The sequence below is a fragment of the Cherax quadricarinatus genome, chromosome 43, assembly GCF_038502225.1.
Source record: "Cherax quadricarinatus isolate ZL_2023a chromosome 43, ASM3850222v1, whole genome shotgun sequence".
NCBI classification, from domain to species: Eukaryota; Metazoa; Arthropoda; class Malacostraca; order Decapoda; family Parastacidae; genus Cherax; species Cherax quadricarinatus.
In genome coordinates this window covers 23964797-23980051 of record NC_091334.1, presented here as the reverse complement: position 1 = coordinate 23980051, position 15255 = coordinate 23964797, and the positions used below count along the sequence as shown (strand labels likewise).

General features: G+C 39.6%; 1 long non-coding RNA gene across 1 annotated transcript in view; it reads right to left on the bottom strand.

The window, feature by feature from the left end:
- LOC128694088 (uncharacterized) overlaps positions 1-15255 on the bottom strand; it is a 170371-nt gene that overhangs the window by 44070 nt on the left and 111046 nt on the right. Inside the window, exon 2 of the long non-coding RNA XR_011393091.1 lies at positions 2266-2357. This is a non-coding gene — a long non-coding RNA (uncharacterized lncRNA). The remainder of the gene's footprint in view (positions 1-2265; positions 2358-15255) is intronic.

Genomic DNA, 15255 nt, shown 5'->3' with positions numbered 1-15255 from the left:
TCACCAGCATTAGCACAAGTAGGGAGGTGTCACCAGCATGAGCACAAGGCAGGGTGTCACCAGCATGAGCACAAGGCAGGGAGGTGTCACCAGCATGAGCACAAGGCAGGGTGTCACCAGCATGAGCACAAGGCAGGGAGGTGTCATCAGCATTAGCACAAGTAGGGAGGTGTCACCAGCATGAGCACAAGGCAGGGTGTCACCAGCATGAGCACAAGGCAGGGAGGTGTCACCAGCATGAGCACAAGGCAGGGTGTCACCAGCATGAGCACAAGGCAGGGAGGTGTCACCAGCATTAGCACAAGTAGGGAGGTGTCACCAGCATGAGCACAAGGCAGGGAGGTGTCACCAGCATGAGCACAAGGCATGGAGGTGTCACCAGCATGAGCACAAGGCAGGGAGGTGTCACCAGCATGAGCACAAGGCAGGGAGGTGTCACCAGCATGTGCACAAGACAGGGAAGTGTCACCAGCATGTGCACAAAACAGGGAAGTGTCACCAGCATTAGCACAAGGCAGGGAGGTGTCACCAGCGTGAGCACAAGGCAGGGAGGTGTCACCAGCGTGAGCACAAGGCAGGAAAGTGTCACCAGCATGAGCACACAGAAGGGAGGTGTCACCAGCATGAGCACACAGAAGGGAGGTGTCACCAGCATGAGCACACAGCAGGGAGGTGTCACCAGCATAAACACAGGGCAGAGAGAGGTGTCAGCTGGTAGTGTAGGGCTGATCTTTCCCCGAGTAAATATTGAGAGCGCCTCACACAATGCATGTCAAACACACTCTCAGCTTTCAACTTGAACTTTGTCTGCGTATAAACTTTTCTTCATAACAAAATGCCTATTGTAATATGTCTGAATGTGTGCTTGTGTGTGTGTAATATTGTGTCGTATGCTGCTTTTGTTTTCGTTGCTGTTGATGCTGTTGCTTCCTTTGTGTAGTAGTAATGTTGGAAGCGGCAGGAGCAGCAGCAGGAGGAGCACTAATAGTAGTAGCAGTACTAGTCATAGTAGTATTAGTAGGTTTTTTTTGTTGCTGGTTTTGCTGATTATATTGTTGTTGATATACTTCTTGTTGCTGTTGAGCTCCTATTTATAGCTGTGTGGATCGAGTTACAGCTCCTAACCCCACTTCATTATTATAAATACTCATAACGTCTTGAACACTGTTTAAACCTAACTTAAATCTCCACCCACTCCTCATCCAGATCATTTCGCTTCCAAATCACATTGAAAATAAAGAATTTCTTGATGTCTCTACGGACTCTTTACTATCTTATCCTCCTGATTTTAATCTTGTTCAACGTTTCCGTCTTATCTGTCTCTCTCTACCTTATTTCTATGGTCTTTCTAAAACACATAAATCTGTTATCCCTCAACATTCCATCATTTCCTTCAGAGGTTCTGTGTCTTATTCTTTTTGCCTTTTAGCTAGTCAAAACTCATTCCTTTTCTTGGAGCTGTTTCTCCTGCTCACCACCATCACTCTCAAGACTTCATCGAATGTGTTTGGCCACATCCGACCTGTAAGATACTAAGTCTTGACGACGAGTTCCACTTGATGTACTCAGTTTTCTTAGAGTGAAGACCAATAGAGCTGCTATATCTCACTATATCTAATGTCTTTCTTGATCTTATTATTTTACGTGTGGACGCCAGCTCTTTTTGCATGTTGCTGTTTTTTGTAACCTTGACATAGAATACTTCGAAACTGTTGTTCTTCCTACCACTGGGGTGCACCCTTCCCTCTGACTCCGCTATATATATGATATCTTCGCTCTTTAGCCATATGATTCTAGTCTCTTCCAATCATTTCTCGATGCAATTAAGTCTTGCTCCTTCCATCTAGTACAAAACTGAATAGGAATCCAGCTCTGCTTCCTTCCCTTGATGTATATGTACATTGCTTGGCTGCAAGTTTTTCTTTCTGTCTATAACAACCGTATGAACATTCACTACTTTTCTTACCATGCTCCCTCTGTCAAGAAAAGTGTTCCTATTTCTCTTTCTCCGTGCTTTCCGCGTCGGAAATTTCCACTCTTTGCAATTCGTTCTCTCGCCTTGGCTACGCTTCCGGTTTCATAAACGCCGCTCTTTCATATGCTAAATGGACTTTCTTCTCCCAGACTCTCTTCTCCTGTGAAATCCCCTGTTCTATACCTTTCCCATATTTCCATTCTCTCAAATCTTAACAAATCTGTCCATTCCTTAGACATCAAACTTACTTTTCGCCAAAATAACACCCTTCGCAGTAATCTAGTTCTTACCTCTTCTCCTGCTACTGATGCTTCTGGAGTCTACTCCATTTCCTGCTCCTTTTGTTCTCTCCAGTACTTTGGCGAAACTGGCCACTCTCTCTCTGAAAGAGTACAAAAGAAATGTTAGATTTGCCGACACTAATAATGTTCTTTTCTGTCATGTTAGAGATCACAATCATCCTATTAACTGGTGCTCTGGCAAAACTATTTACCCTTCTTATAGCCTCCACAGACACAATCTTGTTAAACCAACCCTTATACACAACTTTCCTAATATCAGTCTTAATCCTGGCTTTGTCACTGTTGATGCTTTCCTTTCTTATTACATTGTACAATGATAAAAACTTCAGAACACCCGTGACTTGACCTAACCTTTATTTCGTCTCCTTACCTCTTCTTCCCTATATTTTCTTTGTCTCTTTTCTGTCTAGGTGAGTTCTATGAGTTTCATCTCTATGTTCTGGTCCCACCCCCGTGGGTCATTGCCTCTCCTGCAGTGCTCTTTTCTTCTTCCTTTTTTCTCTATCATTAGACTGCATCTACTACTACTACTACTACTACTACTACTACTACCACCACCACTATCTCTACCACTACTACGACTACTTCTACCTCCTCTCGTTCTCCCAGCTCCGCTTCCTTCCCCTCTCATATATATACTGGCTCCCTTCCCTTCGTGCTTGTGTGACCAGTTAATTCTTCAAATAGGACCGAAACGTCGATATGAGTTTTTTCTTCTATGTACGGGTTATTTGGGCATAGTTTTGAATTTCAGCCTTTTCTATCTTTTGTAATGTGCGTGAGTTCCACGCTGGGGTTGCGTAATCTACGATTTGTATAGGGCCGTAAATGTCTCTCAGTTGAAGATCTAATATTGAAGCATGCCTCCGATTATGCTTACTCTTTAATCCTTCTAATATGGATGGTATTAAAGGTAAGTGATACCGAAAAAGTTGAAAAAATATACAAATTGCAAACACCAAGACATTTAATTGGAAACGTTTCAACCCTGGGACATACTGGTGGAAAATATGAGCTTAAACAGTCATGAATATCCCGGAGTAACAGTGAGAGTCTTCATAACGAGCCACCTGATGTATTTATGGTAGAGGGTAAGGCGATGTTTGTTCGATTATGGTTTATGTAGGTGTGGTGGCAGTATTGTAACTCCTTGTCTATTGTGTGATTGTCATGGCAACCATAGAGAAATTCAGACTCTAGCGTCTGTTGAGATCTCCCTCAATAATGAGCATCTGTACATTGGCTCATCAGGCATGAATGCCTGATGAGGCACTGCTCCTGTTGCACTGCACTATTTATGTTGAGTACATTAAGGGACAGGGGACAGGAGTTATACAACACAGTGATACTTTTGTGGGATCGTGCCGCGACTGCAATACATATATAAAGTGCTTAACCTGTAGCGATAATAAAGTGTCTGGGAAAATTGGAATAATGAGCATGTATCATGAAAATAAAGAGTAGCCTCAAATCCTTGTGTCAAGAGTCCTTTATTCAGCATTAAAGTACCCGCTTTAAAAGATGTATTTCAACAGATTATTTGCTTTCATTGTAAGAACGATGACAGTATCGTCCCGTTTGTTTGCATTTTTCTCACTGGTAATTCACAAAATGTTCAGGGCCGTGTTGTAGTCGTCTTTGGAGTTCTTTTTCATTCTCAAAGTGTTGGCTGCGCTAACATTCACCAGCGTTATCGCCACTTTTAATTCAGTTTGCTCGGTTTCTACTCGGAAAAAAAAACTGAGTTGTGAAAAGTGAGAGCGAGGCGTAACTGCTGGAGGTGACGGAGCATTAACACAAATATGTATTCTCAGTTATCTTGCTAATTGCTAAGGGATTACCTTGATGCTGATGAAGGACTCTTGTTTCATGGCATTAGTTTTATTCTCTGTCTTGGAATAAACGTGAGCACTTCATATTACGCACCCACTTTAACATGCGCATCTAATAACAATCATAATTCCCAACTGATCCCAAGGGAGTTTGTGACCTTTATGGGTTTAGTTAACATGACATAAAATCGTAGCTCGGTGTTGAGGAGTGACTATCTCCCAGGAAGGACTTGAACCGTAGACTACGTCAAACAAAAACACTGAACTAATCTTGTTCCTTAAGGGGACAAGATAGGTGCAGGTGAAGAGCTCTTGCTCAAAGAAATTTTTCTTACTCCTTCCCTTGGTTGGAATGAACTTTAATGACACCCATTCTACTGGAACTGTTTGACCTCTACCGGTTTATCTCACTAACGATGTGTCTTCAAATTCATAATGAATTACGTTATATATTATGGTATGCCTTTTCACAAATTCACTTTCATTATACATTTAATAATCAACTTAATATTAGAAAGTTCCTAAAGAGCCTCAGCCTTTAACCCTGAGCTCTGGGTTTGGTTGATCTGCTCAAATGTTCGAGCAGTAATGCTCAATATATGTGGTGAATTTCCTGTATCTTAAAATATATGGGCAGATTGTTACGACTACACATCTATGTAATCAGGATTCAGCGTCTATTCAGCAATCATCCTCTTTCAACTGAGGTTTCCATAATTTTGACAACTACAACAGAAATTTGGTCTCATCATCTCTGAATCCCTGTACTCGACTAGATTTTGGCTTGAAGTGACCAGCTGTGCTCACAATGATGCATTTTATGTTTGAATATATGCTGTACATTTGCCACAGTAGATACGTTAGGTTTACTAATTCACACACAATTATATATATTTTAATTTGATGACATTGTTTAAATTGAATTTTTTTTTCAGAATCAATTGTGCTTAGTATTTTTCCCTAAATAGCGGCATCTGCTCACCAAAAGAGGGATCAACAAGTGCCTCCCTAATTTTTTCTTCCTCTAACTTCTTGCATTTTCGTTCAGTGGGCTTTGAACACAACTAATTTGCTATTATCATCATCATTTGCTCTTCTGAACCTCTAAGAAAAAAAATCTAATAAGATAAAGAATAAATTAGATTTTTTAAATTATTTTAATCTATGCCATGGAAATTTTATGCCGTTTTTACAGCCATTTAGGAAAGATTTTTACATTAAACCTACAACAAATATTAAATATAAAAAGGAATTTACTAGTATTTGATATTGTTTCACAATTATACATGTACCCATTATCAAGGAACTGTATATATAGCAAGGAGTGTGCGCTCTCATTAGCGGTAAGTGGAGAGGCAAGGCCAGAAGCTGAGAATCAACCCCTTCAACCATAAATAAGCGAGTACAGCCTCAGCAGCTGAGGTTACATACAGCACACCACTCCAGTGTGGCAGTACCATCGTAACAGTGCTCACCCAATTTTACAAGGCAGTCAACCGGTACTTATGGAAATTGCTCTGTGACAAATTTTTATGAGGTATGATAACAATTTTCCTCGGCAGCCAACAAATGGAGAGAAATGTTGTATATAAACGGCAGGAAGAGCGAAGACTAACTCGGGAAAAGAAAAAAATCCATATAAATAAAAATGTCACCAAGAATGTTTAAAATAAGCAGATAATCAAGTGGAATTCTGAATTATACACACAATAATATATATATATATATATATATATATATATATATATATATATATATATATATATATATATATATATATATATATATATATATATATATATATATGCAAAAAGATCACAGTAAACAAGTGATTTCACAACATGCAAAACAACCACTCTGAAAGAATAGAGAAATTCCAAGCGCTTTCGTGACTACTCACATTATCAAGGAACTATGATAATGTGAGTAGTCACGAAAGCGCTTGGAATTTCTCTATTCTTTCAGAGTGGTTGTTTTGCATATATATATATATATATATATATATATATATATATATATATATATATATAAATATATATATATATATATATGCATGCAATGAGATCACAGTAAACAGGTGATTTCAGAATATGCAAAACAAAAACCGTGAAAGAATAATGAAATTCCAAGCGCTTTCGTGACTACTCACATTATCACAGTTCCTTGATAATGTGAGTAGTCACGAAAGCGCTTGGAATTTCTCTATTCTTTCAGAGTGGTTGTTTTGCATACTGTGAAATCACTTGCTTACTGTGATCTTATTGCATATATACATATATATACTTATATACATATATATATATATATATATATATATATATATATATATATATGTATATATGTCGTGCCGAATAGGCAGAACTTGCGATCTTGGCTTAAATAGCAACGCTCATCTGAACCTAACGAAAAAAATATATTTCACTGTGTTTGTTTAGTATTAAATTATTGTAAACAAATCTAAAATATATTTAGTTGGGTTAGGCTAAAATAAATTGTTTTTGTTATAATAAGGTTAGGTAAGTTTTTTAAGTTCCTTTTGGTGCAAAATTATAAATTTTTACATCAACATTAATGAAAAAAATATATCTTTAAACGTATAAGAGAAAATTTTAGAAAGAACTTAATTTTAAATGAGTTCTTGCTAATTGACCAGTTTTACATATTCGGCACGACATATATATATATATATATATATATATATATATATATATATATATATATATATATATATATATATATATATATATATAGAGAGAGAGAGAGAGAGAGAGAGAGAGAGGGAGGGAGGTACCACCTCTAGAACGTTACTGGGGACCCTCATCCTCAGAGAAGACAATAAACGTACCCAGGGAAAACTCATGATCCCAAGGTCTCTGATCCCACTGGGATAAATTGATACTCTTGGCTTATACACACACATACACACACACACACACACACACACACACACACACACACACACACACACATACACACACACACACACAGTGAAGAGGCGGGGCCAGGAGCTCGGACTCGACCCCCACAACCTCAACTAGGTGAGTACAGCAGAGGTAAGATAAAGCTCACGGTTCAGGAAGAGTGACCTAGTAGCGACCAGTGAAGAGGCGGGGCCAGGAGCTAGGACTCGACCCCTGCAACCCCAACTAGGTGAGTACAAATATGTGAGTACATACACACACACTGGAAGGTAACACCTCACGTAAACTTGTCCTACACATAAATTTGTCCAACATCAAGTTAAGGTGTTCGCCTGACATAGAACACTATGTATTTTTGTAAAAAAATATTATCTCTAACATTATCTTTAACATTATATAAAAAACAATTGTGTGTGTGTGTGTGTGTGTGTGTGTGTGTGTGTGTGTGTGTGTGTGTGTGTGTGTGTGTGTGTGTATGTGTGTGTGTGTGTGTGTGTGTGTGTGTGTGTGTGTGTGTGTGTGTGTGTGTACGCGCGTGAATGGGAGCATATTATGTGTTTACTCAAATATTAGAAAAATAGATATAACTTGCTATAACATTCTTCCACTCTGACCTGACAGCTTGAATTTGTCCAATCGTATTTAATTATTAGTGTATATCATGTCCGTATCAGCTAAATTCAGTAGGCACTTAGCAAGCATGACACATAGCCTAGGCTGTCTGAATGAAACGCGGATAACAAAGATCATTCTAAATTATTCCACTGTGCATATTTACATACAAACTGTACCTCAGATCTCTTCCTAACTCCCTGCTGCTGGTGGAGCTTACTCCTGCAGTCGTCTGATGATCCACTTAAACTAGCATAATTTATCCCGATTTGTAGCAGAGTAAACTTTTATGGCAAGCATTTCCCCTCCCACCAAAACTTCCCACTCGCTTCTCGTTTTTTTTAAGAGACCAACCACTTGCTTCCTCTTCCACGATCTCCTGTCTATATGCAGAGTGTCTCAAGATACCCTGTATGTATGCAAACTGCTGTGCTTTAGACTACACCACTTCCTAGATACATCGTATTACACTTGCTTGTGTTATTTTACTGTTATTATTATTATTTTCATATTATTATAAATATTATTATTACATAATTTGGTACAATTATGTGAAGCATGCTTTTAGCAAGTTGATAATTTTTCGCATTCCATGTGACACTACTCGTTTAACAGTCTCTTATGTGGAACTCAACCCCCTTACTGCGACACATGTATGCAATATCGTACTCATTATCGTGGTCTGTCTACTGAAATACTGTACCTTAGTGAAGGTCAGTAGATTCTGTGATGAGAACACGTCTTCCGTAAGAGTGCTGAGACGCATTGATCAAATTATATCTTGAAGGTGGTTCGAAGCGTTTTTTTTTTTTTTTCAATTATTGACTATGTATTTTTCATGGTTGAGATTCAACTGATTAGTCTATAGTATTAAATGAAAGACTAATCTCCCACTCTGATAATGGGTACCACATTTGCCATGATCCACTTATCCGTTACCATTTCCATTTATACTAACGTTTTGAGAAACTGGTTAATGGTTTGCTAAGACCTTCTTACATTCCTTTCAAACAACTGAAAGCAGTTCGTCAGGTCCCGATGACTTGTTTAGTTCTTGTCTATTATTGTGCGCTCTATTCACTAGTGACATTGATTTTGCTTAATTTATTTTCAGTCTGACTTATATCGCTATTTGCACAATTTACCCTGGTTGTGCTTTTGATTAATGATGCTCTATCTTGCTGTCGTAGAGAAGTCCTAAAGCATTCAACAGAATCTTTTGACAACTATGACATACCTTGAATTAGGATATACCATGTATTTCTTTTTTCTTTGTAAACTGAGATTATGTTTCTTCATTTTTAGTTTGTGTAAATTCTTCTAACTTCGTTAGCCTTGAGAATGGTTGCGATCTTGATTAATAATGTTTGCTCCTTCTTGTTGCCGGAGAAAAGTTATCCAGTATCCAGCAGAAACTTTGGACAATTATGACAAATATGAAAACTTTGGATATATACTTCACACTTCCTTCAAGTAAATTGCGCATTTTAGTTTTTTGCGCTTTATAATTTAATTCTGAACCACAAATTTGCCTTAAGAATTGTTAGTGTTGCGAGCATAATGAAGGTGATAAACACAGTCTTAACTCTACTTCAACAAGCGAGGTGCCGAGGTCTTCACAACACGGAGGGTGAAAACAATAACACACTGCCACATCTATGTATGGTGTGTTTGCACTATATTGCATTGCTGGGCTCACCACAGAACCTGCTTTATTTCCTCACTATCATCACTGAGAGTGTCAATATTATCTGTGACCTCCGACTGCGCAAATATAATTCCGATTGTCCGTCCGTCATTTCACCGGGTGAATTACGACAGGAGAGACATGGCAAAGGCACACACATATTGACACTTCCTTATATAAAAACATTTTTCGCATGATGAAATACTTGGAATGCAATAAGATACATGTGCATATATTCGGCAATAAAAATATTCAGTGTTGTCCATGTATTTTATCAGCTAATCGGTACTATATTCCATTATCATGGAATTATTATATTTATTATTTATGCTGGACTGTAGAAGGGAGGAACATTTGACGAGCTACTGATCCGAGGAACTGAAGCTTGACTGCCTTTTACCCTCACTCTTTTGTTAGATTAAGTTGTGGGGATCTTTTCATTTTATAGAAAACTTCCTTTTAATGAAGGGGAAAGGGTTTGCTACCCATCTCTGCTCAAGGATTCCTTACGAGGTTAATTCAATTGAACCATCTGAGGTAGAATCGGGTGGTCCACTGGTCGGACATCAGTTGGGCATTCAAATGGACAGCTAATGGCAGAAGTGTTATTTGAGGTTACCTGTGGATTGAAGAGTGACAACAGAAGATACAGTTGACGATGTATCCGAATTGTTACTAATGCTAATGGCAGAAGTGTTATTGGATTATTATTATAATCAAAAAGAAGCGCTAAGCCACAAGGACTATACAGCAAGTGTTATTGGAGGTTACCTGTAGATTGAAGAGTGACAACAAAAGATACAGTTGACGATGTATCCGAATTGTTACTATGCCTAGGTATCCCCAACAAGGATATTTTGCTCATAACTCGAGGCCTCATCAAAGCGGATTCAAAATTTCACCGTATGTGAACGGTCATTAGGGCCACATTCTTGGAACAAACGCCATGTGCACACTGGTGGTGGTGCCAGTGGTTGTATTGGCGTAGTGGTGGTGCCAGTGGTTGTGTTGGCATAATGATGGCAGTGGTTGTAGTGGCGTAGTGGTTGTACTGGCATAGTGCGGGTTGTTAATGCTCCCGGTTTGTAATTCTTTGCAATTGCTTTACTACTACCTTTGTCGAGTGGGGCAATGTCTGTGGCGGCGGCAGTGGTTGTGTTGGTGTAGTGGTGGTGGTGGCAGTGGTTGTATTGATGTAGTGGTGGCAGTGGTTGTGCTGATGTAGTGGTGGTGGCAGTGGTTGTACTGTATATGTATATGTATGAGAGGGGAAGGAAGCGGAGCCGGGAGAACGAGAGGAGATAGAAGTAGTCGTAGTAGTGGTGGTGGTGGTGGTGGTGGTGGTGGTGGTGGTGGTAGTAGTAGTAGATGCAGTCTAATGATGTAGTGGTGGTGGCAGTGGTTGTACTGATGTAGTGGCGGTGGCAGTGGTTGTATTGGTGTAGTGGTGGTGGCAATGCCTGTATTGATGTAGTGGGGGTGGTGGGGCCGGCGGTATTGCGAACACAAGTGTAGTCTTGTGGCCTGTAAACCTTAGCGTACCTGTGTCTGCGCAATAACCACTATGTACATATATATAATTATAATAAAAAGTAAGCGCTAAACCATCAGGGTTATACAGCGCTGGTACACTTATGTACAGAATAACAAGTTCGCAAACAAGAGACAGAGAACCTGTGAGCAACCAGACTTGAGAAGTAAGTCGACCAATGTTGTTTCACGAGTCCCAGACATCGCTTCACAACTTTGCCTGCCTCTCGTGATTGGAGTGGTTGAACCGAGCTTGTTAGTATAACAGATGGGGTTACCCTGTTATACTACTAATAGGGTGGTTCGTTGGTCGGGAGGCGGGTCTATATGGGCGTGTGACATAAGTCGATGTAACGCACTCATGTATGCCACAGGCGATGATGGAGGAGGTGATTGAGGCTGGAAGTGGTAGTAGAGGAGCCGGTACTGTTGATGGCAGCAGTGGAGGTACCGGTGGTGTTGGTGGCGGTGGTGGTAGTGGTGGGGAACGGCGGCAGTGGTGGTGGTGGCATCGGCAGTGGTAATGTTGGTGGTGGTGGGGGTGGTTACAGTTATAATGGTGATGTTGGTGTTACAGTTATAATGGTGGTGGTATTGCGTACTGTGGGGAGGGTGTTGGGGATTTTTGGTGAGGTGTCGGGCATGAGAGTAAATAGGGCGAAATCGAGTTTACTGGAGGGGGGTGCTTGGGTGGGGGGGGGGCTTGTGGTGGGAGTTTGGGTGGGCAGTGGTGGATAATTTGAAGATTTGTGGAGTTTTATACATGGCGAATGCGCAGGAGGCTAGGCAGGTAAATTCAGAGAGGGTAGTGGAGAAAGTAGTGAGTAGATTAAGGAGTTTACGGGCGGGAGATGTCACATTACAGCAGAGGGCGGTAATAGTTAATTCGCTGGTTTACAGTAAGGTTTGGGGTATAGCGGAAGTGTATCCTTTGAGAACACAAGACGTACAAGAAATACAGAGACGAGCTATACGTTATGTTTGGGGTTTTGGGAGGGCATGGCTGAGCAAGGAAGTGGTGATGTCGAATGTGCGCAGAGGGGGAGTGGGTCTTTTAGCACTGGGGCCGAGGGTGAAAGCCATATATGTAAAACAGTCATTCGTTAGGGCTGGAGGGGAAAGAGGGGTAAGAGTGGGGAAGGTGATGGGGGATGTGCGGAGATGGTGGGGAGGTAAAGAGTTAATTGAATGTGAGGATATGCTGAGGGTTTTGTTATTGGTTAAAGATGTTGAGCGACTTAAAGTGGGGCGTTTGGTATCATTGAGTGGGAGGAAGGAAATCCTGCAGGGCGTATCGGTCTATCCATCGTATGATTGGGGGACGATATGGGAAGACTTCAGGAGGCTCAGGTTAATGCCTAGGGTACGTGAGTTGGTATACAGATTCATGATGGGGGTCCTAGCTTCAAAAGCAGTTTTGAGTTTAATGGGTTTGGTGAGGGAACCGTCCTGCAGTCAGTGTGGTGAGCTGGAAACGGCATTTCATGCGGTTTATTTTTGTGAAGAATTGAGGGAGGTACGGATGTGGTTGGCGAGGGTTTTTCGCCTGTTGGGTGGGGGTAATGTAGAGACCCTGCGAGCTTTAACATTAGAGGTAAAAGGGGTATCACGGGAGGTAAAAAGGGCGATTATGTATGTGGTAGTGGATTTTCTGTATATTTCCTGGGGAATGAGAGATGCTGGGGGTAGGATTCGAATCAAGGCAATTGCAGCGCGTATATACAGGACTGCTGGTAGGAACAAACTTATTTATGGGAGTCAGTGGGGAGCTTGTTTTCCAGAGAACTACAGAGAGATTACAGTCAGTCGTCTCCTGCAATTGGTACAGTGATAACCATGTAGGGGACTGGTTTTCTTTGGTAGTCGGGTTTTCAAGGGTTTTCAGTGGTGGTGGCGTGTATGGGAATGGTTTTAGCGAATGACATGGGTGGATGGTATGCAGTGTAACGGATTATGGTTGGGTGGTTACTAGTCTGATTCCGGCTGCTGTTGTAGGAATGGAACAAGTAAAACTGTGTGCACGTGTGAATTGCTTTGGGTATGGAGGTGAATGTGTGTGAATGTAGTGTGTGTGTTAAAAGTAATGTTCTATAAGATAGGAAAGCTCCAGGTGTGTGGCGTTATTATGAGGAAATCAAGATATGTCAGGTAAAATGGTGCTCAGGGTTAATTTAACTTTCTGGCTTAGATCATAATATATCAGATGAACGATTTCGTGGTTCTTAAACTTTCATGTACAGTAATTTGTGTGTGTTTTTTTTTTTTAGGGAAAAATAATAATGTAACTACTTTTGGAGTGGTGAGACACTCCTGTGTCAAATTAGTAATGTATCATCTGATGGATGATGGTAAAAGTTTGTATATATGCCACAAACAATTACGAATAACAAGTGTTGTGTTGTTTCTGTGTACACAGTTTTATAGATAATATTTAAATATGTATTCTCTTAGCTTGTTTTTTAACTTTTGTGTAATGGTGCAACGTTTAGTTGCTGCAGGGATGGCACAAGAACACCTGGGTGTTCAAGTGTGAATGGCTCTGGGTATGGAGGTGCATGTGCGTAAATGGTGTATGAATGCAATTTTCTCAACGATAAGAAAGCTCCCTGTGTTTGGAGTTATTATGAGGAAAACATGATACAATGTACAGTAAACTGGTGACTAGGGTTAATTTATCTTTATGGCTGAGTTCATAATATATCAGATAAACAAGTTAGTGGTTATTAAACAACTCTCATGTATAGTAAATTTGTTTTTTTTAGGAAAATATAATAATGTACATTCTTTTTGGGGTGGTGATACACTCCATTGTCAAAATAGCAATGTAACATTTGATGAAATCTAGTAAAAGTTTGTATATATCCCAATCTGTTGGTAATATTAGTTTTTTTGCTTCGGGGTGAAGGGGGAAGATTAGTAAAAATTTTTCTGCCAGGATCAGATCTATCAAAATTAACGGTAATCGTGACAAGTGTATGGAAATATAAAATTAACAGTGTTACAGAATCAGTTATGGCATTTGTAAGGATTCTGTATGAAGGATTAATAATATATAAATAACAAAGTGGAAAAAATAATGCAGATTGTAGGTTTGGGTCTTCTTTGGTTATAATAATAATAATGATGAATATTGTTATGTTACCTTGTGTAATCTTACTTAACATAGTTACATGGGATATAATGTATAGGGGATGAGGGACAGTTGTGACAACACAACGTTAATCGTCTGTGTGCATTTAGACAATGAGATTTATAATTTTGTGTAAGAACTGATACTGTGTTCTTTTATCTATTTAATGTATTGTGTTGTTTTAAATAAAATATAAAAAAAAATGGTGGTGGCAGCAGTGGTGGCTACAGTGGAGGTTGTGACGGTGATTACAGTGTATACGGTGGTGGTGGTGGCAGTGGTGGTGGCAGAAATGGCAGTGGAGGTTGTAGTATTAGTGGTTACAGTGGAGGCATTGGTGGTGGTTGTGGTGGCGGTTTTGGTGGTGGTGATTTCTGTGGGAACGATAATGACGGTAGCGGTTGAGGTGAAGATGGTGTTGATAGTGATGGTGGCGGTGGCGGCGGTGATAGTGATGGTGGCGGTGATAGTAGTGATGATAGTGATGGTGGCTGTGAGAATATTTTAATAAAATATCAAGATGATAAAGGAACAAATCAGTGTTATAAGCAGTTTCCAGCATTCATGTTTACTGACTCGTGAAGCCTCATACATCACTTTATATATAAAAATTACAAAACATTACAGTACTGAAATATCTACCTAAAATATCTACCAGTCCGATCAATTATATAAATGTTGTTATTAGCGAAACTGTTAAAAAAAAAACACACAATGAACAACTTTGTTATGAAGTCACCTGAGATGGATCTTTCCTTATAGGAGTAACTCATGGATCATTTATTGTACTCAGCCAACGTTGGATGAGTAATCTGTCATAATCAATACTATTTGGGTTTTCAACGAATCATTTTACTCTTGCTAATTCCTCACGTTATTTTAAGACTTTTAATGCAGCATTTTTATTTATTTATATTTTTTGGCATGAAACTAATTTCACATCACTTAAAATTCACCAACATTCACTAAAGATTTTACTTGAGATTCGTCCAAATAATAATTTCTTTCTGATCGCATATTTATGTCTTCTACTGACAGTTTTGATCTTTCAATAATTGCTCATTGGAAAACTGCTGATTACTCTACATTGCTCCTATAATTTAAGAACAAATTATATACCTCTCAAGAAAATTCAGATCCACTGTTCGTATTCAGCAAAACTTATTTTACACTTTTCCTATGTCATTTATATTGGGCGGACCATAACTTTAGTCTGCCTCGTAGTCAACTTACAATTACGAATTAAAACTAGATGTAATTTTGTCG